Source organism: Canis lupus, chromosome 10, assembly GCF_011100685.1.
Source record: "Canis lupus familiaris isolate Mischka breed German Shepherd chromosome 10, alternate assembly UU_Cfam_GSD_1.0, whole genome shotgun sequence".
Classification (NCBI taxonomy): domain Eukaryota; kingdom Metazoa; phylum Chordata; class Mammalia; order Carnivora; family Canidae; genus Canis; species Canis lupus.
This window is the reverse complement of record NC_049231.1, coordinates 37,333,786-37,358,599: the sequence shown is the minus strand read 5'-3', so window position 1 is coordinate 37,358,599 and position 24,814 is coordinate 37,333,786. Positions and strand designations below refer to the sequence as shown.

The 24,814-nt window shown below is 41.5% G+C and overlaps 1 pseudogene; it reads left to right on the top strand.

The window, feature by feature from the left end:
- Positions 1 to 5,675: 5,675 nt before the first annotated feature.
- On the top strand, positions 5,676 to 6,599 carry LOC100682592 (annotated as a pseudogene).
- The last annotated feature ends 18,215 nt before the right edge of the window (positions 6,600 to 24,814 follow it).

Genomic DNA, 24,814 nt, shown 5'->3' with positions numbered 1-24,814 from the left:
GGAGGAGGAGGAGTTGGAGGGATGGGGGATGGGGAGGACATGGAGGGATGGGGGATGAGGAGAGGGAGGGATGGGAAGATGGTGGGATGGGGAAATGGAGGGATGGGGGATGGGAAGATGGGGGAATGAGGGGAGATGGAGAGGGGAGAAGAAGGGAAACCAGAGGGAGTGGAGATAGGGAAGGCAAAGGGTAAGGCAGATGTGTCAGCCAGTGCATAGGACTGTAGAACAAAGTAAACAAGAAAAAAAATCCATGTAGCTGGACTGAAGAGGGATTCATGGGAAGGGAATTAATACAACATCATATGTAAGTCAGTGAGAAAAAGATAACAGATCATAGAGTATCTTAATAATACAGTGTGGGAGCAGAGATTCTTACAGCAAAACCATGAAGGCAAGTACAGGAATATAATTAATATAACTAACTTCCTGGATCATGAAGAAGGCCACTGGTGGGAACTATGAAATATGAATTTGAACTAACAGCTAGTTTCTGCCCCCTCCCCCAAAAAGGTTACAATAAGGTCATGTCTTTTTTTTCTGTATCAACCAAACATTATTATTATTCCATGGAAGATTATAATCTCATTCTCTGTGCCATCCCAGATCCTGGAGCGAAAGTTGGAAGTTAAAGACAGGCTGGAGTGAGTACTACTCTGCCCACAGCAGTGGAGTAGGGAGGGGAGTCCTGCCCCCTGTGCAAGGTGACCAGGTGGAGCTTGAGGGCACAGGCAGGAAGCTTTTAGTGGCTGAGAAGTTTGTCTAGGTTTCCAGAGCTCAGGTTTACAGGAGGGCGTTTACAGGGACCCTGCCAGTGGGCAGGTTGTAAGTGTTGTAAAGGAGTGGGAGTCCTGGCTTCATTCCTCTGGTTAGTTGGTGGTGTGTCCTGAGACAGGCCCCTTTCACTCTGAGCCTCAGTTTTCTTACCTTGAAATTGAGAGGGTTTCCCTATGTTACCTCAAGGATCCTTTCCAGTTCTAAGCCTCCAAAGTTAATTTACTTCATTATACCTGTTTAATAACCCCTAATGTGCCTCCTTCAAAGTCTATCTCCAAGGGCTCAATTCAATTAAAGTTAGTCTTTAACCAGCTACTAACTGTAAAGGCAAAGTAGTAAGGAATGTGATTTTGTTGTTCTGAATGAACTCATACAATCTTCTGGTGTGTTTGTGTGTGTGTGCATTTGTTTTTATTGTTAACATGGTTTCAGCTCTTTGCAGTCATCTTTCAGAAATATTTGTCAAGTATTCTACTTTTTGGTGACGTTGAGCATAATGTTTTCTTTTACATGCTAATAGTATGTATCAAATTTTTTAGAGATGCTTATTTAATCTACCTTAGTGCCAAAAGAAGGCAGTGTATCAAAGGGCATTTGTTTAGAAATTATGCCTTGTCCAATAAATCAGGTGAAAGTTAGCCAGGGTCAAACAGAGTGGAGCGAGGGTCGCAGCCGCCAAGGGCTTACTGCCAATGTCAGAACCCAGAAAGCTTTACTTTCCTATAGGGCATTAACTAAGGCAGCTCGGGTAGAGGATTAAGGTGGAATCCATCCCAATTTCCAGAGTGAAACATTATAATCAGGTATTTACACATGTTTTCAGTTATGCTTATGCACTTATAAGCATTTGCCCAAAGAAATTTTTTTAAAAAGATTCTTTATTTATTTATTCATGAGAGACAGAGAGAGAGGCAGAGACATAGGCAGGGGGAGAAGCAGGCTCCTCACAGGGAGCCTGACTGGGGACTCGATCCCCAGACTTGGGATCACTCCCTGAGCAGAAGTCAGACACACAACCACTGAGCCAACCAGGCGTCCCCTGCCCAAAGAACTTTTTATATATATTATTCTATATCTTTGCTTTTCTTTTCAGGTAATAATATCACCTGGTGATGTTTCCAATCTGCAATATCTATTTTTCCAATATCTATTTTTATCACATATATTTCAAGAGCTGTGAATATTAGCTCACAATCCCATATTTCAAATCCTTAGAGTCATATATGTATTTCAGTATTCATAATTTTTTCAAATTTTAGAAGGATAATATTCTATATAATGAAACTTCCAGATGGTCTGGGGAGGTACCTCTTCTTCAACCATACTGGTATTTCTGCAATGTAACAAATGAATATTTACAAGAACTGAAATGAACAGACTATCCACAACACAAAGCAGATCTCCATCAAACAAATTTGCTGTAAATTCTAAAACTTCAGTGTTTGAGTGCTTTTGCATTTTTGAAGTGCTGGTAAGTTATTGTAGATCTGCTTCTCACTACGTAGAATCACACGATTTATTATCCATTTTCCTGTGGATAGGCATTTAGGTTATTTTTGTGATCTTTGTTATAAAAAACAGAGCAATGAACATTTTTTGACAATCCATCTTTGGAAAAATATAACAGCATATCCTTATGATGAATTCCCAGAAGCAGAATTGATGTGTCAAATGAAGGGTCAGCGGGCATGTGATTTTACATTTTGACAAAAATTTCCAAAGTACCTTCCAAAGAAGTTTGCACCAATTTATTATTCTCATTTAGTAGTAGATATAGGAGTGTCTGTTTCCCCATACTTCTCCTGTATGGGATTCCTAAGCTGGCTATCACAAAGTACCATAAACTGGGTTGCTTACATAATACCAATGTATTGTCTCACAGCTCTAGAGGTTAGAAGTCTGATCAAAGTATTGGCAGGGTTGGTTCCTTCTGAGGGATTTGAAGGGCATTCTCTTCCAAGCCACTCTCCCAGCATTTGGTAGCCTGAGACATTCCTTGGTTTGTAGATGGCTGTCTTCTCCTTGTGTTTTTACATGTCCATCTCTTTGTCCAAATTTCCCTTTGTATAAAGACACCAGTCATACTGAATTAGGGCCCACCCTCAGGACCTCATCTTACCTTGACTTTCTGCAAGGACTTTTATTTCCACATAAGGTCACGGTCACAAGTATCGGGGTTAGGGCCTCATCACATTTTCAGGGTACTCAATTCAACCCATAGCATTTCCCAGTATTGACTATTATTAAAGTTTTCCAATGTAAGTAAAAATAGTATCTCACAATTTCTATTTGCACTTCTCTAAGTTAGATTTGAGTATTTTTTAAAACTTTTTAAAAAATGAATATAAACTCACAGGGAGATATAAAAGTAGTACTAGAGTGCTGTACCCACCTTTCTTCAAAAATGGCATCTCCTATAATTGTAGTATGATATCAAAACTAGGAAACTGTTGATGATAGAATGTTGTCCACCCCACTCCATATTTTATACAATGTTCACCATATTTTACATGCACTTTTCTGTGTGTGTGGTGTGTGCAGGTAATCATTCTCTGCAATTTCATTCTCTGTATAAATCTCATGTACAAATCTGTATAATCACCACCGTGATCAGGGCACAGAAGCACAAAGAAATTCCCTCATACTGCCTCTTTGGTCACATCTACCATCTTACCCCCTTTCTTGTTCCCCAGCAACCATGAAGCTATTCTCTATCTCTCTCTAGCTGTGACAGTTCAAGGTATCACTCAGCACATAACCTTTAGACATCAGCAATTTTCATTCAGCATAAAGAATGCCCTTATGTTGTAGGATACAGTTGTACATAATACATGCATCAATCATTAACTGCCTTTTATTGCTGAATAATATTCCATTTAATTATTTTTGGTATTACTAGTCCTTTATATGTTTATGTGTGAATTGCCTGTTTAAAAGAAAGTATTGCCTCTCATCTTTGTTGTCTTTATCTTGCCTTATTTTTCTTCCCATTTAAAATTTTCTTTATCATATCAAACTTATCAGTCCTTTATTTTCTGAATCCTTGATTTTTTTTTAATTAACTCACAGAAAGGATTCCCACTCAAAACCTAAAATGTTAAGTCTCAAATCTGTCTGGAATTATTCTATGTATTTTTAAGGGGTGAAGTGGGGATCTAAATACTCTGTAGTTCTTAAATATTTATTTATTTATTTTTTTAAGGAATTTATTTATTTATTCATGAGGGACACAGAGAGGTTGGCAGCGACACAGGTAAAGGGAGAAGCAGGCACCCCATGGGGAGCCTGGTGCAGATCCCAGGACTCCAGGATCATGACTTGAGCCAAATGCAGATGTTCAACCACTGAGCCACCCAGGTGCCCTAAATATTTCTTTCTTTTTCTTTCTTTTTTTAAGATTTTATTTATTTATTCATGAGAGGCACACACACAGAGAGAGAGAGAGAGAGGCAGAGACACAGGCAGAGGGAGAAGCAGGCTCCATGCTGGGAACCTGATGTGGGACTCGATCCCAGGTCTCCAGACCAAAGGCGGTGCTAAACTGCTGAGCTACTGGGGCTGTCCTAAATATTTATTTCTTATAGCTGTTGCTTTGCAAACATTTGATCAAACCTTAGTATATTTGTGTCTTTTAGTGCTTGTACAACCAGTACATCTGCTTGGCAAGAATGTGGCTTGTGAGCCCTGGTTAATCATGACATAAAACTCATTTAAACTGCTAAAAATCATCTGCTGTTTGATAGTAAATTGGTATAGAAACTGTTAACATGCAAAATACAGGGTGTAAGTTTTTTAGATGATTCAGGTTTGTGGGCTTCTAGCCAAATTCTCAAGGTCAATATACCTAAATCTATCATCTGCTTTTTTTTTTTTTTTTTTTTTAATGTCCTCTCTCCTCCTTAATCCTGAAACGAGCAAATGCAGGTATGTAGGATACTGGGTATAGTCTCAACAGAGCTGTCCCACTTATGGAAAGGACAGGTTCTCAGCGGTTAGCCTGTACTTCTATCTGTAGACACAGTGCCCTGCCTTGTTATAGTCCTCATGGAGAGAGAGAATTGGCCTGTAGAGCTGTGATGAATGCCCCCCAAAGACAAAGATAACCATTAGAATAGGTTCCAGTCCTTATTTGGCCTTGGCAGCTAGCGATAGGTGATTTTCCTCTATGCAGTTTACTTATTAGGTAAATAATCTTACTATGCCCAGGAGATATTCCTCTAAGGAAGTTGCCAACACATGCATGTATCAATAACTAGGATAGGCACCATCAAGGACTGTTGAGGGAGCCACATACAGTGAAAATTATGGCTGACTGACTTCCACAAATAATCACCGAAGACCCCAGAGGGTTCATGGCCCTCAGAATTGGAAGGGCACCCTAATTTTGTCTGTGTGAACACTCTCTGGATGGACTTGTTTCTTCCATAGCATCTATACTGATGTAGCCTGATTGCATCAACATGGCCATGAAGTGAAGTAGTCTTGGGTGTTCATCTTGCCCCACAACTTAGTAAGTTGTGTCACCTTGACTAAGTTAATTAAGTTCCTCTGTCATAAAATGGTGATAATAATAGTGTGTGCCTTATAACTTTGGAACAGATTCGATTTGATAATTTAGCCAACATGCCTAGCAGAGTGCCAAGGACTGAATGTTAAGCTGCCATCATCGTTCCTTCCAGTGTCTGGCACTCCTTGCCTCCTGAGGTCATCCTAATGGCTTAGGGGTAGCCTGCAGTCAAGATTTCTGAACTCGGGAGTGCTCCTCTCGGGACGGCCGACCGGGCAGGGAGTGGGAAGGCAGCTCCGCAGGGCTCCTCCGCAGGCCGCCAAGCCTTCCCTTCCCGCTAAGTCCCAGAGCAGGTGGCGGCGCCCTGGCCCCCGCTGGAGCGCGAGACAGCGGGACCTCCAGCTTGGGGAAGATGATTGCAGCTAAGCCAGGGAAAACGCCAGTTCAGGTATTACACGAATACGGCACGAAGACCAAGAACATCCTGGCTTATTACTGTGAAAGGTCGGATGTGCAAATACACGTGCCCACTTTCAGAGTAACCGTTGGGGACATAACCTGCACAGGTGAAGGTACAAGTAAGAAGCTGGAGAAACACAGAGCTGCGGCCCATAAACATTTTGAAAGCCAATGCAAGTATTTGCTTTGCAGTTCCTGACCCCTTAATGCCTGACCCTTCTAAGCAACCAAAGAACCAGCTTAATCCTATTGGTTCATTACAGGAGTTGGCTATTCATCATGGCTGGAGACTTCCTGAATATACCCTTTCCCAAGAGGGAGGACCTGCTCATAAGAGAGAATATACCACAATTTGCAGGCTAGGGTCATTTATGGAAACTGGAAAAAACTGGAAAGGGGGCATTAAAATAAAAATTTAAAAAATAAAAATTAAAAAAAAAAAAAAAAAACAAGCCAAGAGAGACACTGCTGAGAAATTTCTTTCCAAATTCAGTAATATTTCTCCAGAAAACCACATTTCTTTAACAAATGTAGTAGGACATTCTTTGGGATATACTTGGCCTTTCTTGAGGAATTCTCCTGGTGAAAAGATCAACTTATTGAAAAGAAGCCTCCTCAGTATTCCTAATACAGATACATCCAACTGCTTAGTGAAATAACCAAGAAACAAAGTTTTAATATAACATATTTGGATATAGAAGAGCTGAGTGCCAATGGACAGTATCAGTGTCTCGCTTAACTATCCACCAGCCCCATCACAGTCTGTCATGGCTCCGGGATGTCCTGTGGCAATGCACAGAGTGATGCACCTCACAACACTCTGAAGTATTTGAAGATATTTGCAGAAAGAAGGTGAGCCTGAAGCAACTCCAAAAGCCCTCAGTAGGACATAAGAAGTCCTCCTTTCACCCCTTCCCAAGTACAATGTTTACTGTTTGAGTTTGTGTGTTGTTTCTAAATCTCTTCCTAGATTCCATCAACACTCCAGATTTAAGGATCTCCCAGTAGTTATTAAGCTCTTTTTAATGGCTTCGACTTTGTACTGGTATATCGTATTTATAAACTTTGTACCATAGGCAGAGCGTAACACCCATGCTACAATGCCATGTACATAAAAGGAAGAAATTGCATGTTTGTTGATGAGGAGGAGGAAGATGGCAAAGAAACAAAACTACTGCTAGCAACAGTTGTTCTTTTTTTAAAAAATATTTTTTTATTATTCACAAGAGACACACACACACACACACAGAGAGAGAGAGAGAGGGAGGCAGAGACACAGGCAGAGGGAGAAGCAGGCTCCATGCAGAGAGCCTGACATGGGACTCAATCCCAGGACTCCAGGATCATGCCCTGGCCCGAAGGCAGGCACTAAACCGCAGAGCCACCCAGGGATCCCACAACAGTTGTTCTTACTGGTGTTTAACCTCTTCTTTGCGCAAGTCTTTGTAAGGGGAATTCAAAGGAAGCCCCTTAGAATTAGAGTTTTGAGGAATGCACGAACAGGCATTCATTGAATGTGATTGTTGAATTTCAGGGAACATGATTGGTCTGCTGTGCATTTGAATCCATGTAATAAAGAGCTGCTGCTGTAAAAGAAAAAAAAAAAAAAAGAAAAAGAAAAAGATTTCTGAATTCATCATCATCTGCTATTGAGTCCACACTGCAGGATTGATCTCCTCAAAGGTCAATTAATTTTGTTTCTTTCTTTGAATATTAACTAAACTCACCATTTCAGAAACATACGTTACTCGGAGTCCATCCTGGGCACATCTAGGAGATAAAATGGACAATCTGAAAAGCTCTTAATAAACTGTTAAAGGATGGTAATGGCTTAATGTGTCTGTCTTCCCATGTAAGATATTTGTCATTTTAAGAGGAGCCTTCAGAAAAAAAAAAAAAAAAAAAGAGGAGCCTTCAGTGCCTTTTCCTAACAGAGTTCAAACAATGGAATGCCCATGTCCAAGGGCTATCATTGGGAAGACAGGGGTGAGTAATGGGGGTTTTTCCTTGCTCTTCCCATGAGTTCACACAGGTGTCTGCAAGAGAATAGGGGACATTTGTTTGTTTGCCTACACAGCTTGCCTTTTCATTGTAAGGGAATAGAAATCCCTTTCTTTGGGAAACCAGCCTCATTTCCTAACTTTGTAGGACAACCAAGCTGAGGGGCCTGGGGAGCTTATCTGATTCTGGTCCTGAGCACTGAGTACCAGGTAAGCCTGAACAACTATCTCTGTCTTCATTTGTAGACCAAAGCAGAAATGAGAGATGGAATGAGTAAGAAACTTATCTATTTATTTATTTATAAGATTTTATTTATTCATGAGAGACAGAGAGAGAGAGAAAGAGAGAGAGAGAGAGGCAGAGACACAGGCAGAGGAAGAAGCAGGCTCCATGCAGGGAGCCTGATGTGGGACTCAGTCTGGGGTCTCCAGGATCAAGCCCTGGGCTGAAGGCAGGCACTAAACCGCTGAGCCACCCAGGCTGCCTGAGACACATTTTTAAAAAGATTTTATTTATTTATTTGAGACAGAGAGAGTGAGAGAGAGAGAGAGATAGCAAAAGACAGCATGAGTGAGGGGAAGGGCTGAGGGAAAGGAATAAGCAGGCTCCCCGCTAAGCAAGAAGCCAGACCCAGGGCTGGATCCCGGGGCCTGGAGACAGTGACCTGGGCCGAAGGCAGATGCTTAACAGACTGAGACACTCAGGTGCCCCAGAAGGACATATTTCTGATGACATCTTTTTTTTTTTTTTTTTAAGATTTTATTTATTTATTCGTGAGAGACACAGAGAAGCAGAAACATAGGCAGAGGGAAAAGCAGACTCCTTGAGGGGAGCCCGATGTGGGATGAGATCCTGGGACTCTGGGACCATGCCCTGAGCCAAAGGCAGATGCTCAACCACTGAGCCACCCAGGCGTCTTGATAACATCTTTTGAGCACCTAGATACAAGGATGCCTGACCTAGCTAGCCATCCACGATTTAGTTCTCTGACACAGTAGCACCTGACTTCTGACCCACATCCTCAGACTATTTTTCCCCTTTATTTAAGTGGGTTTGAGGGATTCATATTACAGACAACTAAAAGGGTTTTGATTAATACAAGTGTGTACAAATGGATCTGTAGTTGAGGGGTGAAGACTTACAAAAATCTATCACCATCACTGAACAGAGAACTTACAGTTTAAGCTATATTCATCATAAGCGAATAGCCTAAAAACGTGAAGCATAGACCTTATCAAGGTTTCTCCACTGCACACAAACCCTGTGATGGTTCTGCTTGCTTTCTGATAACAATATACAGTCCTCTTTGAATCAGACTCCAGCCTTAGTTCCTACATGAATCATTCTCCAAACGCCCATCTAGTTTCCTGCACTTCCAACACCATGATCCTCCATCTGTCTATCCTGTTAGTTCTTGACTTGTCATTTTGTTTAAAACCTTGGGTTCTGCCCTTCCAGAGATTTGATTTTACCACTTCCTAGGCCTTGAGCTAGGGGCCAAAAGTATCTAATTGTCAATTTTTTTCAAAAAAGTCATATGGAAAATAATAGTAAGTAACATTGTTGAATGATTTAAATTATAGTGGATTAAAGTGTCTGGCTCATAAGTTCTCAATGACTATTAGCTAATTTTTGCTATGACTTTATCCCTTTGGCACGTAGCACATAGCCTGCATGTGATAGTATCTAGATAAATATTTGTTGGATTAATAACCAAATATATCCTTAGCCTTGAAAAATTGGTTAATGCATATTCTTCTCTACCACATAGGAAATACCTTGTTTTATGGAGGCAGGTCAATAATGGTCAAGACAGCGGGGGACAGTATGAAGCCAGTCAAATAGGTTTAAAGGTTAGCTGTGCTATTTTTTCTTTATGGGACATGGGCAAGTCACTTACCTTCTGGGAGCCTCCATTTAATCATCTATATTTGGTGACATTGAGAGTACATACTCTTAGGGTTGCTGAGAGGATTAAAGAAGGACAAATATTCAATGTAGCCCATCATCAATTAAGTGTGCAGTTCTGGTGGAAAGTGCATTAGTGGCATTAGGGCTGGGGAATACTGAGAAAAATAGCTCATACCACCTTTAAAAGACTCCAGCCATGTGCTTCATTTTCAAAAGAGTTGCTATTGAATAAGTGATTATACTTGATGAAATACAACTCATCCCTAACAAGTTACTCCCATTTGTATGATACTACATTTCCTATATTTTCAAATGTCATGTGGCATTAAAGTGGCTAAACTCCATCAGCAAGCAGTCTATGAGATCTTGGTGACCGATACCCAGCCTATTTTTCAGCTCAGTGAGCAGGCAGTGAAAGTAATGATGAGGTCAGTGGGGGGTGTTCATCAGTTTCTTTTAAGAAGCACAAGGTTCTGGAGAAAATCTGACGAGAGCAATTCAGTTTTCATGAATGCCTAACCCGTTGTGGCCAAATTAACCAACAGAGATTATCTGGAGATCTATTAAATTTATTGAATCAATTAATCCAATGCAACATTGGAAAATGAAAATGAAAGCATGTCACAAAATTTTGTTTAGTGTTTTTTTTTTAAGATTTTATTTATTTGTTTATTCATGACAGACAGAGATTGAGGGAGAGAGAGAGCCAGAGACACACAGGCAGAGGGAGAAGTGGGCTCCACACAGGGAGCCCAACGTGGGACTCGATCCCAGGCCTCCAGGATCACACCCTGGGCTGAAGGCGGTGCTAAACTACTGGGCCACTTGGGCTGCCCAATTTTGTTTAGATTTTACATTTATTTGTGGAAGTTCATATAGCTGTGAAGACAGGAAATGTAATGTAGTCATTAAGAACCTGAGCTTTAAAGTCTGAATGCTTGGATTTGAAGTCCTGTTCTACTGGTTCCTGGCTGTGTGGTTTAGCCCCCATGCATCAGTGTCAAAGTCTGTCAGATGAAGACAGTAGTAACTCTTCTCGGGGATGTCAAGACAGTAGCTCTATGTAAGGGATCTACTATAGTAGCTGGCGCTTGGTGAAGGGCTCCATACATGTTAGCCACTATTATTTCCAATTAAGGATCTACTAGCCAATGCCTGATCTTTATGGAATACTGTGATTAGTAGGGTTAGTAGGCACGCATTCTTGAGGCGGTCACACACTGCCCACGTGATGGTAACCTGAGATTATAGACTCCACAGGTCAGCCTCGGGGATCCTAAAAATCGATTTGAATGGTATCATCAAATATAAGGGAATATAGGAAATGTCTCCACTTAGGAAGTTGAGAGAAGTCTTCCATGTCCCTTATGGTCTCCCATTAGTCAATTCACGTCCGTCCTCAGGGAAAATAATTAGAGCAAGAGAACAGCAGACAATTTTTCAAACTTGTCCTTTATTCTTATTGTAGATAGTGACATTCATTGAATGAGAGCATTTTGGAAGAAACCCCATGCATTCAGCGCTGTTTGGGTTCCGTGTGAATAGCTTGTAAAAGCTTTTCTCTGTGCTCACTTACTTTGTGTATCTTCCCATTGTCATCCCTTGTGTCTGGCCCGCCTGCATTAACATAAAATGATGGGTCTCTCTTAACTCTAACCTAAACTTCCAGGCTCATTACTATGTATGAGATCTGATTTTACTCCAATTTAGTATTAATAGTCTAATTTATGGACTCCCCAAAGGAACAGCAACATTTTAAATGACCATTTAAATGACCATTTTGTTTGCGGTGTGCCATTCCCTCTATTTTCATGTATATGCCAACGTCAACTACCAACTGGTAACAAACAGACTTAATCCTTTATCTGCATCACGAAAGAAGCTTGGACTCTTTCAAGCCTCTGTCTGCCTCCTTGGCCAAGTCTCAGCAATTCGCCTTTGGAGACCACTGTCTCTCATTTAAAGGCTATTTTGCTCCCTCTAAGCTCATCTCTTAGGCGTCCAGGGAGCAGTAGAAAATAGGGCTACCAGTGACCTTGAAAATAACCAGATAGTGTGAGACTGTTGCCAATATTTTCTTGCACTTTTGAGAAAACAGCCCTGCTGTCTATATAGACAACGCAGGGGATGAGGTGTAGCTTACTTATTGTATAAAAGCCAATCGGTGCGATGCCCAGTTTCTGTTCCCAGAATATCTTTTAGAGCCAGTTAGGGTTTACGGGAAAGAATGGGAAGAGAGCATTTCATGCCGTGCAGTTTTCAACATTACTCTTTATTTTTGTCATTCCGGATGGAAGAGCTCCCAGATTCAGTGTCTGCCATCAGTCTTTTCTGTAAAATGAAAATTCACATGGAAGGAGAGAAACTTTTTCTTTCTTTCTTTCTTTCTTTCTTTCTTTCTTTCTTTCTTTCTTTCTTTCTTTCTTCTTTCAAAATCAAAAGTAAAGAGATAAAAGCAACTAAATGCTGTTAGGACACAAAATGGTTTCTGAAGAAAACTCAGCCTCCGGGTTTGAAGCTGGGACCTGTCATTGCAGTGGAGGAGATGTATGAACAGAATCTCTTTGCCGTGTTTTTTAATTGAACATTTTGGAAACAATGTCAAAAAGCAAAAATAAAAGTGAAAGCTAAAGCAAACTGAAGTACCGTGTAACTCCCTGGCAAAGTATTCTAGTTTTGAGGTTGTTAAAGCTACAGTTACCCACCCCTAACCCCCCAAATCCTCCCTTCCATCAAAAGAAGAAACAAAACAAAAGACAAGAGAACCAGATAAAGAGCTCCCAGGGTCCTGCAGCAAACACCTAAGTCTTCAGTTTTGTTTTGTTTTTTTTTTTTTCAATCCACCTCCCCAACTCTTCAGCTGCCGAATCTCCTTCTTCAGAACCAGCAGCATTATTCATTTATTCTTTTATATTCCATGTACCGGAGACTGTATTCATGTTCCCTTCTGTCACTGGAACAAAGCATTTTATTCCTATTCTCTTAACAACAGCATAGCTGCTTTCAGGGTAGCCATCAAAAAAGATGACTTCTACCTTCTGAATTTCATAAATGATGAAACACAGAATGTATCTAAGCATATAAATGAGACTTGAGAAGATAGAAGAGCTTCATGGGAAGAAAAGTTGGCAGGTGTTTCTAGGCTCTGGTTTAGCTCCAGCAGGACAACCCACAGCCCTGGGGCACTTGCTGGCCCCTGCTTGGAGCAGCATTGGATCTGGGTTCCAATTCCGGGTAGGGGAGCTTTTCACAAGATCTTTGCATGGCAGGCAAATGCAAGGACAACGAGTAGGAAACTTTATCACGGGCATTTGTGATCTTACTAATCTTTAGCATCAGAGATGGATTAAGAGGCCTGCTGCAGTCTGATAGGATTCGGAGCACAGTTAATGCCTCCTGATTAGGTGAGGCATCCTTAACTAGAGCGCCAAGCGGAAAGGAGAAGGGAGGCCACATCCCTGGCAGCTGGGAGCACTCTCAAAGGAACATCTCCACTAACCTGGACCTGACAGCCCGGTCTGAAATGATATTGGAGTAGAAGCAAATGAAAGGAGAAAACACAACCCCCAAACCTACAGATTGCCCTGGGTTCTCTTTGTGCACATTCTCATCCTGAGGCTTCACCTCATGGTCCTGCCAGAGAATTCCAGAAGCCTTTCTTTTTCTTGATATTTTAAGTAAGTGTTTTAAACAAAAACAAAACAAAACAACAACAACAAAAACCCCTACCTTCCCCTCTTGTTTTTCCACATCTTGTTCAATTTTACTGTTATGCATCCCTCCAAAACTGGAGCTCAGCAGTAGTTCCTGGCACTGTTACTGCACCTGGAAGACTCAGGAACCCGTAGTCCCTGGGAGGAAGACAAATCTGGTTTAAGATGTTAGTGTATACAGACGTTTTCCCTTCTTTTTTCCCCTTGAGAAAGATCAAAATCCTCTCTTGACTCAGCGACAATGTCTTTTGTGTGCGCAAAAGAGAGAGAGGCTTTTATAGATTGTCATTTTCCTTGGCAAGACATTGTTTTGCATGAAGGAATTAAAGCCGCCTTCTTCATGGGTTTCAGCGATGTTCTCTAAAAACAAAAACAAGCTAATGGAACAAATTTCCACCACAGCCTAGCAGAATCTGCCAGTCATCTGGCATTTTACCTCCTCCTAACTGCCTTGCAAGCAGAGACATAGGAAGATATAGAAAAAGAGATTTCTGTTGGCAACAGTGTTTCCAAGTTAATGTCAAGAGATTAGGAGATTTTAAGAACTCTGGGAAGCCAGAGGCAAGAATCCCAGGAAAGAAATACCATTCTCGGTCTCTATTTCTCTGCAGGGGAGGGGCCCCGTTAAAAGCTGAGTATTTACAAATTGCAAAGTCTGTAGGAGCCTAATTATCTTACCTGAAGTATCAATTAGCAAGAGCCAGAGTAGGAAGAGAGAAACTCATTTGCCTAGAAGAGCCTGGCCGGGGTGCCTCCCCCCTCCTGTGTCTGCTGTTCTTCCCTACAAGGGGCCGCACTGAGGCTTTGGGGGAAGACCTCGTACAGACTGCGACCTGCAATTCTGCTGAACACTGTTGTATTGTCACACTACATGCTCTTTGTACACTTTTGTTTGTGTCATTCAAAGGGTCGGAGATCCCTTCATTCCTTGATACATGAGTTGGCTGGGGGTAGGGTGCTTTTCTTGTTTAATAAACTGTCCAGCTACAACCTTCACAGAAGGGTGATGGGGAGGATTGAACTGACCAGGCATGGTACCTCCTCTTTTAGCTCCAAAACACATAGGAATTCCAGACTACCTTGTTAGAATGGGCCATGCATTGCACATTACTTTTTTAGTGAATAGAATGTTTTTTAAAACTGTTTAAGGTTTACAGAAAAATGAGTGGAAAGTACAGAAAATTCCCTCTAATAATCACATCTTTTGTTTTATGTATTCTGATGCTTTTGATGGGGAGCAGAGGGCTAGCTGAGGACAAAGCACAGCTGATATCCCACAAATGACCTGGGTCCACGTTGGGGTCTGTGTGACGTTCCTCGGGAAGCTTCCAGTTGTCTTAATGTTTATGTATACAATGGAATATTCCTCAGCCATTAGAAATGACAAATACCCACCACTTGGTTCCACGTGGATGCAACTGGAGGGTGTTATGCTGAGTGAAATAAGTCAATCAGAGAAGGACAAACATTATATGGTCCCATTCATTTGGGGAATATAAATAATAGTGAAAGGGAATAGAGGGGAAGGGAGAAGAAATGGGTAGGAAATATCAGAAAGGGAGACAGAACATGAAGACTCCTAACTCTGAGAAACGAACTAGGGGTGGTGGAAGGGGAGGAGGGCGGGGGTGGGGGTGACTGGGTGGCGGGCACTGAGGGGGGCACTTGACGGGGTGAGCACTGGGTGTTATTTTGTATGTTGGCAAATTGAACACCAATAAAAATAAATTTATTATTAAAAAAATGTTAATGCTTTGTTAGAGGGAAAAACAATATTTAACTTGACAATGGCAAGGCCTCCAGTATGTTATAGGTCCACGTTAGCATATGAAAATCCTTTTGAAATCTCCCTTTTCCGTAACTCCCCCAACTCCCAGGTATATAATCAGCCTCCCCTCACAACCCCAGGGCAGCCTCTCTTCCTGCCCAAGGGTCCTGTCCCTCATGCTTTAATAAAACGACCATTTTGCACCAAAGACGCCTCAAGAATTCTTTCTTGGTCGTTGGCACCAGACCTCACCTATATTCCAAAACTACATCACTTTAGCATCTGAGAATTTGCTGACCCCGGAGGGACTGCCCTTTTGACAATTGGCCAATTCTAGAGGTAGTAAACAACTCACCCATGAGTGTGCCATCCAAATGCAAAGCAAGCAATCCAGAGTCTACACCCTTAACCACCACCTCTGTAGGACTTTTTTTCACACTTTGGACCCCTGGTCCCCCACCCTCATCACTAGGTAGGAGGTACTAGACAATTAGAACAGGCCATGCCCCAGAGTCCACTAGCCAATTCAAACTAGATGATGCCAAGCCTGCTGGCCCTGCTTCACCTGTTTCTTCATATGGAAGCCACAATAGAGGCTCCTGCTCATGTTCCTCCCTCTCTGACTGCCTCCTTGGGATCCTGGTGCTTCCCTGTGTGGCTCCCATGTGTGGTGCACCCTCTCCTCTTGGAAACCGTGAGTAACAAATGATAGTTCAATGGCAGTCGTCTTCTGGTCTATTGGTCTTGCTACATGTAAGTAATAATAGAACCTATATTTTAGGGATCCCTGGGTGGCGCAGTGGTTTGGTGCCTGCCTTTGGCCCAGGGCACAATCCTGGAGACCCGGGATCGAATCCCACATTGGGCTCCCGGTGCATGCAGCCTGTTTCTCCCTCTGCCTATGTCTCTGCCTCTCTCTCTCTCTCTCTCTGTGACTATCATAAATAAATTTAAAAAAAATTTTAAAAAAAAGAACCTATATTTTAAAACATTTCCCCTCCCCAACAAATGTACTAATTTGTTGTGATTGCTGAGCTAATACTGATACATTATTTACTACAGTCCATGGTTTACCTAGGTTTACTTAGGACTCTTGCTATGCATTTTGTTCATTTAGACAAACAAAATAACATGAAGTATCATTATAGGATCATACAGAGCACTTTCATTGTCCTAAAAACTTGTATGCACATGTGCATGGAAGGGTGAGCTATGAGTGGGTAGATTGCCTTCCACTTTAGCTCTATATTATTTATTTAATATAGGTCTTCCAAGTGCTTTTGGAGTTGCTTACACTATAAAGCATGCCAACAATAAGGCTGTTAAGCCAGCAGATGAAAGTAGCAAGTCATGGAAAGCTGTGGTTCCTGGTAGTCAAAGGAACTTCTGACTGTGCATTCTCTTCCAGCCACAGTGACAGCCCTTTGGTTAGGGTTGGCCCCGAATAATATTAGGATACTGTCAGAAGGTATGTGTGGCCATACCAAATACCCTCTTTCCCTTTGTGTCTGACTCTGAATCCTGATTTCATAGATAGCTACCAATAAGCTAATGCTCCATCTGAGCTTTCTCCACCAAGCTCCTCTCAGGAAAGTTAAACTCACTGTGTCAGGGACTGATGGCATAAGTATAAGTATATACTTATCTGGTATAAGTATATCCCTTCAAAGGCTTGGTGGTTTTGATGAAGTTTTGGAATATAGGTGAGGTTTGGTGGGGTGAGGCTTGGAGCCAATGACCAAGAAGGAATTCTTGAGACGTCTTTGGTGCAAAATGGTAGTTTTAGGAAAGCATGAGGACTGGACCCAGGGGCAGGAAGAGCTACCGCCCCAGGCCTGTGAGGGATGGCTGATTATATACCTGGGAGTTGGGTGGGGTTTGAGTATAGCTGTACTCTCTAAGAAGTTTTGGAAGCAAAGACCTTGAGGTGGCCTTGAGAGGGCTAGCTTTTTTTGGGAAAAGGACACTTATTACCGTCTAATAAAATTTGAGTCGTGAGACCTTTCACATGTGTATTGGTGGGCCATGTGCTTGGAGGATGATTGCCAACATGTATCTTGGGGGTTTAGAGATAAAGGAAATTTCTAAAGGAACTTTTATATGTTAAAGTAGACTTACAGGCTCCTGGGGGTTGGGCTAAGATTGCTTTCTGCCCTTAGCAAAGTATGAACATTGAGGCATTTGAGTCTGTAGAGGAATGTCACTGCCTGTTCAAGGACTTGTCAGTGTGCTTTGTCCTCAGCTAGCCTCTGTTCCCTCATCAGTTTCATCTCCCAGAATGAATTTCTAATGTAAAATCATATCCCATGGCAAGTGATAATTGCCATCTTGTAGTTTCTCAAATCCCTTCTTGAAATGGACACATACTCTGTCTACCTGATGGAAAGTCCTGCGATTTAGATGGTGGTAACAGATTCAAATGACTCCAGCACTTTCTTCTTTCACAAGTTGTAGAGAATAGTCCCCTAGTGAGAATCAAACTCAGTTTTATTTTTTGAGGTAAGTAGGGTCACTCTGAGAGAGAACACATATCCTTTTGAAAATGACTGCCTTATTATAAAACATCTTTGTGAGGACTACTGTATGATACAATCTCCCTTTTAGCACTTCATGAGCATGTCTGAGCAATTGTATCAGATGTTTAAGTAGATCCTTCTTGCTAATAATTGGAAACAACGCTTTAAAAGGAGAACATGAGACCCATTAAGCTTGGAAGTGGAAAGTGGCACAAGCATCATGTAAGTTACACTATCTGTGGAGTGTGTAACAGTCATATTAATAGCAAAACAAATAGTTCAACCATATGGGAACATTTTTGGCGGCAGAGTGCAAAAAATAGCAGGTAACAATTTAGTGCCAATGTACAAAAACCATTTGGAAGTATATATGGCTATTTAGAATCCACAGTAAGTGGAATCTCAAGATAAAAGGTGATCCCGAAACACAACTTGTATTATTACCAGTGTTCATTATCATTAAGAACACATTTGGGTAAATTTCATTGTGTGTTGCTGTGGACATGGTTATGACCAAGAAGCAGTAAGGCTGTATGGCATTTGTCACACTTAAATCTAATCCTAGAATACTCAGTCCACTACTTTTGGTAATAGCAAGAGGGTAATAACTACCAATTGCTCTATAGTATCTGGGAATAAGAAATATGAGCTCTTTTATCTAGGGGGAAACTTCAATTCACATCAAAATCTGACACCAGCCTTGATCAAGGGCATACAGAATTTCACATTACACCAAATGAAATGCATTACTTGCTATAGGGCTATTTTATTCATTTAATGGAGAGAGGAAGGATGGAAGAAAGGAAGGGAAGGAGGCAGGCAGGCAGATAGGCAGGCAGAATGAAGGAAGAAAAGAAAGGAAGAAGGAAGAGGGAAGAAGGAAGGAAGGAAGGAAGGAAGGAAGGAAGGAAGGAAGGAAGGAAGGAAGGAAGGAAGGAAGGAAGGAAGGAAGGAAGGAAGGAAAGGAGGAAGGAGGACTAGTTGTTATCTAAGCACCTTAAAGTGCAATGGTCATAGACAAGAGTTGTTGATGGTGTTAGTGCCATGACACCTAAGCCATTGTTCAACTCTCTGGAAATACTCTACCACTACATAGAGAAGGTTAGAAATTCCTTGCAGGTGCTCACCCTCCTTATTCCCTTTTCTTCCTTCCTAAGAGACTAAAGGATAACTATTGTTCAACAAATATCAATGAGGTCTTAAATAAGGGAAAGTGAGACAATGTGGTGGGATACAATGCAAGCTCCTGGATTGTTCACCTTAGAGGTACCCTGGAGATTGTCTGATCTTATCATAAATATCAGGAAATGACGATGTAAGATCTAACTCATTTACAGAGACTAGATTACTGGTTTTCTAAAGCGAAGTCCTGAGTTGTTCCCATTACATAGACAGCTATCTAAAGAGAGAAGTTATTTTCTCTGGCTACTTGATGTCACTAGTAAATAATTGTTTCCTTGCACTTCATTTTATCCAAGTGGCCAGAAGCACCCCATGTTCCTCCCATCAGGACCTAGAATGTACCCAGAGGCCTGAAGTTAGGCAACTGGCAGTTGCAGGGAAGGATGACCATGGGAACTGAGTTAGAACCTGACCTCCTTTTCTCTTTCATGGATGTGCTTAGTGCACCTGCAGGCTTACGCCACCTGGTAGCCTAATGGTACCCTTGCACATCCATGGGAGACTTAACTTTACTCCCACCCAGGAATGTTTGTCTTGTGTTTTTTTCTTTCCTTGTGATTATGTAAGGCAGCTTTAACTTGAGATCTAGGGGACATGCTAGAGAGTGGTTTCAGTCATCCCAGCTGACTGAAGCCTGTTTCTATTAACTATTTCACTTGTATCTGCTTATAGTCTATATTCCATGCCATGAAGCTATATTCCACCCTAGACTCTCTGGGGACCAAATGTAATGCTTTGTGGGAAATAATGTGTGGCGTTATCAAAAGAGTCGAGTGGCACTGCATATTCTATTTCCCCTTTCAATTGTATCATGTATTTATCGTTTTCATGGTTCTAAGAGCTCCTAGAAAATATAACCCAGTCTACGTCACAGTTTGCTAGGTACAGATGAAGCATTAGATCTTTTCTCACGTATTACCAGTGTTGAGACTGTGGGACTCAGAGGAGAAGTGTATAGCACAGCTATGAGGTTTGTACAAGATGTTCTGGAGCCTATGCTTATCAAACCCCCAACTCCTCATTTCATAGATTTTCCACTATGCTGAGAACAGGAGAGCTCTACTATTTCTCCTGAAATGGTAGATGGATATATTTGCTGTGTTTTCATCTTTATGTAAAGAGTGCTGACAGAGGGCACCTGGCTGGCTCGGTCACTAGAGCACACAACTCTTTTGATCTTGGGGTTGTGGGTTTGAGCCCCATGCTGGGTGTAGGGATTACTTAAAAAAAAAGAAAGCATTAAAAGTGCTGACAGAAGTGTCCTAGCCAAGATGCAGACTCCAGCCATAGAACTCATATCCTTCCACAAGACTGGTGTTCTTGTAGGTATCCCACCCCCAAGGATGGTCCTGTGTGGAAGGATGCATGATTTGACACCAGGGTATCCCAAGGAACACAGGCCTGGCTTCAGGTGTCCTCACACCATAGTGGGTGGAACACCAGCTACTGCTACCTTGTCTCAATTAGCCCTCATCTATAGAAAGAAATGCATTTGGAGCTTTATCATAGTCTCCCCCAAAGAAATGGGGGAAATATCTGCCAGTTGTTTTCAAAGTGGTGTTAGAAACAAGTATATTTTGGTTCCACTATGTAAAACAAAAGAGGTTATTGAGAGCACCTCATTCATATTGAAATATCAGTCCAGACTAGGGCTGATTCCAACCTTCTGGGGATTGATTCTTAACTCAACAAGATAGAATTGCTGCTATTGGCCTCCCATGGAGCAGAGCGTGAGTGAGTGCCCCATTCTTCATCACCAGCTGTAAAAATGGCGTTTCTTTTGAGGCAGTCTTTTGGATATTAAATAGTCTCTGTTTGTGGAGGCCCAATCATTTGCCCCAACTGAGTGATGGAGAGTTTGCATAAACCCAAGAACTTTTGGCAGCCACCTTCGTCTAAAGCACAGACAGCACAGCTTTTGTAATTTTAAGGGATCTCATCTCCTGTGCCAAGCCACCTGATCAATTTGCTTGGAAAGTATACTTAAGGGACCAAATTCTTTGAAAACAGATGTTTGCATATTGTGGGGAGAGGTGCTTGGACAAAGTTTCAGCTCAGGTGACATGTTTTTTAAAATAAAATATGACTGGAGACTTTAGTCTCAGAAATGGCACAATGTAATAAGACATGGAATAACAGAAAGTCACCTGATCCCCTGGTTTGCTTTTTGAGAGAGCTCTTAACTTTCTGGAATGGAGGTATATGGCTAAACTCCAAATTTGATTTATGTATGACAAGCCTCAATTTGGATTGGAATCAATACAAAAGAGTAATGGCTTGGCAAACATTAATAAATCATGTCTACACTTTCTCTTTATACTTCTGAACAATTTGCCAGCTGGGGTCTGGAGCTGGTCATCACAGAGACTCTCTGAGATAGTAGAGATGGTGTTAATAGCCAGTAATTTTAAGCATGTATGTATTTTAAAATGTTCTAAATCATTTGGATTATCCTATCCAATCTTCTCCATAGCTCTATGTAATAGATACTATGAAAAATGGAAGACGAGAGATGTTATATATATACATATAATATACCAAAGATCAGTGTGTATTATTAGCCATTGCTGTGTCATAAACTGTCACCTGGGTGGTCCCTTGGTCTTGGCTGGGCTCACTTATGCATGTGGTCAGCCAAGGGTCAAGTAGCAGGCAGCTCTTTTGAACTTGTCGGGCTCTCTCACATCTTTGTTGTTGGTTGGCTGTTAGATGACCTTAGCTGCAACATTTGGACTTTCCTCTATGTGTGCAGTCTTTCTCAAACTAGATAGTTTGATGCCATTCACATAAAGAAGGCAGGTGAAGGACAAACTATCTTTTGAGGCATAGTCTTGGAGCTAGAACATCATTACTCTGCCACGTATATTGACCAAGTCACAACCCAGGACTGATTCATGGGGTGGAAAACAGACTTTACCTCCTCATAAGAAGATGGGCAAAGTTATAACAGATCATTATGGAAAAGAACTGAGAACATGGCAAAACTAAAGCAATATTACAGAGAACACACACATATCCAGTATCTAGTTTTTGTAGTTAATATTTTACTGTATTTGCTTTATCACACATCTGCCCACTTATCCATCTTCTTTTCATACAACATTCTTTTTTTTTTTTTAACGGAGTAAAAACATGGTTTATTCAAATTTCAGGGTGAGTTGACATTGGTCAATGAAACAAGAGTAAGTTGATTTTCTGATGACAACAGGGAGCCACAGTGATACTTCTTGGAAATAATCCGGAAGCCATTTTTGCCATAGCTCTTTCAAATTCGGTCTCTTACCCATTTCCCAGGTCAACCAGTATAGTCCAAGATATCTCTGGATCTGTGACCAGGCAAGCTCTGGCTACACCCAAGATGTGTGCTGGCCACTTAAACGTACCTCATACATGACAACTCTGAGAGGGGTGGCTCTTACCATCTGGGACTCTTTCTCATTTTGTAAGGGAAGCAAAGGATGTTGCCAAATATTGCTAACTAACTACTTTGAATCTTCTCTCTCTCTTTTTTTTTTTGATAATTTTTTTATTGGGTTTCAACATAGAACACCCTGTGCTCATCCTGTCAAGTGCCCACCTTAGTGCCCATCACCCAGTCACCCCATCCCCTGCCCACCTCCTCTTCCACTACCCCTTGTTCGTTTCCCAGAGTTAGGAGTCTCTCATGTTTTGTCACCCTCTCTGATATTTCCCACTCATTTTCTCTCCTTTCCCCTTTAATCCCTTTCACTATTTTTTAGATTCCCCGAGTGAATGAAACAGTATAATGATTGTCCTTCTCCAATTGACTTATTTCACTCAGCATAATACCCTCCAGTTCCATCCATGTTGAAGCAAATGGTGGATATTTGTCGTTTCTAATGACTGAGAAATATTCCATTATATACATAGACCACATTTTCTTTATCCATTCATCTTTTGATGGACACTGAGGCTCCTTCCACAGTTTGGCTATTGTGCACATTGCTGCTATAAACATTGGGGTGCAGGTGTCCCGGCGTTTCATTGCATCTGTATCTTTGGGGTAAATCCCCAACAGTGCAATTGCTGGGTCGTAGGGCAGGTCTATTTTTAACTCTTTGAGGAACCTCCACACAGTTTTCCAGAGTGGCTGCACCAGTTCACATTCCCACCAACAGTGTAAGAGGGTTCCCCTTTCTCCACATCCTCTCCAACATTTGTGGTTTCCTGCCTTGTTAATTTTCCCCATACTCACTGGTGTGAGGTGGTATCTCATTGTGGTTTTGATTTGTATTTCCCTGATGGCAAGTGATGCGGAGAATTTTCTCATGTGCGTGTTGGCCATGTCTATGTCTTCCTCTGTGAGATTTCTATTCATGTCTTTTGTCCATTTCCTGATTGGATTCTTTCTTTCTTTTTTAATTTTTATTTATGATAGTCACAGAGAGAGAGAGAGAGAGAGAGAGAGGCAGAGACACAGGCAGAGGGAGAAGCAGGCTCCATGCACCGGGAGCCCGACGTGGGATTCGATCCCGGGTCTCCAGGATCGCGCCCTGGGCCAAAGGCAGGCGCTAAACCGCTGCGCCACCCAGGGATCCCGGATTGTTTGTTTCTTTGGTGTTGAGTTGAATAAGTTCTTTGTAGATATTGGAAACTAGCCCTTTATCTGATACGTCATTTGCAAATATCTTCTCCCATTCTGTAGGTTGTCTTTTAGTTTTGTTGACTGTATCCTTTGCTGTGCAAAAGCTTCTTATCTTGATGAAGTCCCAATAGTTCATTTTTGCTTTTGTTTCTTTTGCCTTAATGGATGTATCTTGCTAGAAGTTACTGTGGCTGAGTTCAAAAAGGGTGTTGCCTGTGTTCTCCTCTAGGATTTTGATGGAATCTTGTCTCACATTTAGATCTTTCATCCATTTTGAGTTTATCTTTGTGCATGGTGAAAGAGAATGAATGGTCTAGTTTCATTCTTCTGCATGTGGATGTCCAATTTTTCCCAGCACCATTTATTGAAGAGACTGTCTTTCTTCCAATGGATAGTCTTTCCTCCTTTATCGAATATTAGTTGACCATAAAGTTCAGGGTCCACTTCTGGGTTCTCTATTCTGTTCCATTGATCTATGTGTCTGTTTTTGTGCCAGTACCACACTGTCTTGATGACCACAGCTTTGTAGTACAACCTGAAATCTGTCATTGTGATGCCCCCAGCTATGGTTTTCTTTTTTAATATTCCCCTGGCTATTTGGGGTCTTTTCTGATTCCACACAAATCTTAATTTGTTCCAACTCTCTGAAGAAAGCCCATGGTATTTTGATAGGGATTGCATTAAACGTGTATATTGCCCTGGGTAACATTGACATTTTCACAATATTAATTCTTCCAATCCATGAGCATGGAATATTTTTCCACCTCTTTGTGTCTTCCACAATTTCTTTCAGAAGCGTTCTATAGTTTTTAGGGTATAGATCCTTTACCTCTTTGGTTAGGTTTATTCCTAGGTATCTTATGCTTTTGGGTGCAATTGTAAATGGGATTGACTCCTTAATTTCTCTTTCTTCAGTCTCATTGTTAGTGTAGAGAAATGCCACTGATTTCTGGGCATTGATTTTGTATCCTGCCACACTACCATTGCTGTATGAGTTCTAGCAATCTTGGGGTGGAGACTTTTGGGTTTTCTATGTAGAGTATCATGTCATCGGCAAAGAGGGAGAGTTTGACTTCTTCTTTGCCAATTTGAATGCCTTTAATGTCTTCTTGTTGTCTGATTGCTGAGGCTAGGACTTCCAGTACTATGTTGAATAGCAGTGGTGAGAGTGGACATCCCTGTCTTGTTCCTGATCTTAGGGGAAAGGCTCCCAGTGCTTCCCCATTGAGAATGATATTTGCTGTGGGCTTTTCATAGATGGCTTTTTAGATGTTGAGGAATGTTCCCTCTATCCCTACACTCTGAAGAGTTTTGATCAGGAATGGATGCTGTATTTTGTCAAATGCTTTCTCTGCATCTAATGAGAGGATCATA